Source organism: Wasmannia auropunctata, unplaced genomic scaffold, assembly GCF_000956235.1.
Source record: "Wasmannia auropunctata unplaced genomic scaffold, wasmannia.A_1.0 LD336053.1, whole genome shotgun sequence".
NCBI classification, from domain to species: domain Eukaryota; kingdom Metazoa; phylum Arthropoda; class Insecta; order Hymenoptera; family Formicidae; genus Wasmannia; species Wasmannia auropunctata.
The window spans coordinates 6,420,326-6,421,251 of record NW_012026837.1 but is presented as its reverse complement, the minus strand read 5'-3'; positions in this window follow the sequence as shown (position 1 = coordinate 6,421,251).

Here is a 926-nt window from a genome sequence, read left to right as displayed (position 1 = left end):
GAGCGGCGACACGAAAAATGGGCGCCAGACGTGCTCTAGGTCACGTCACTCGCGAAACGTAATGATTACGCGATGGCGCGAACGAAATCCTTACACGCGATGACACTCGATCGTCAAACGCCGCTCCCGAAGTCGATCGCCCGAGGGCCGGCCGGCTCTACCTAACGGCAGAGGGGCAGGGCGAGGCAAACGGGCGATGGGATGGCGCGGGGCGGGCGAAAGAACTCGTACTCCAAATTAATAATAAAACAAATAATAGTCAGGTTTATTGGCCGCTTGGAAGGCGGTAAGAAACGGTGGAGGAAAAAAAAAGATAATACAGTTCGGTGAGAAAGATACGTACGTAACACGACTGATTCAACGCTATTAGGCGCGGGTAGTCCGACGGCACGATGAATTCCCGCGTTCGAGAGAAAAAGACAAGCAGTAGACATAAACTTCGGCCGGAAACAAAAAGAAACGCATTCAAAACTAGCGCGTAAATAGTCGGCGCGATTTTACAATAACGGACGGGGCTCGGTACGAGGCGTGTACCGAGGTCTAACGACAACAAGTATTTCCGCGACAGTCGATCGTAAGTTTACGCGTCGGACGCCCGTACGAAAACGAAGACAGAAAATTGACTTACACCGATACGCAATGACATCGCGCGCAATGTCTCACTACAGCGCGACGCACGACCAGACTTGCCAGTTTTGATACGGGAGTCGCAGCAGTCGGGCAGCCTCGGCTAGTAAACGAAGATGACAATAGCAGCCCGACTCTCTCGCTCTCGTGTGTCGTTCGGCAATGCTCGCTCGGCCGGCTCGGGCGACTTCGGGCCAGCTGAGCCAGCTCGCCCCGCTCGCCCCGCTCCGCGCTCGCCTTGCGCCCGGCCCGGCTCGCTTTGGAGCCGAATTTTCGTTTCGAGCCGAGATGTGCTCAGG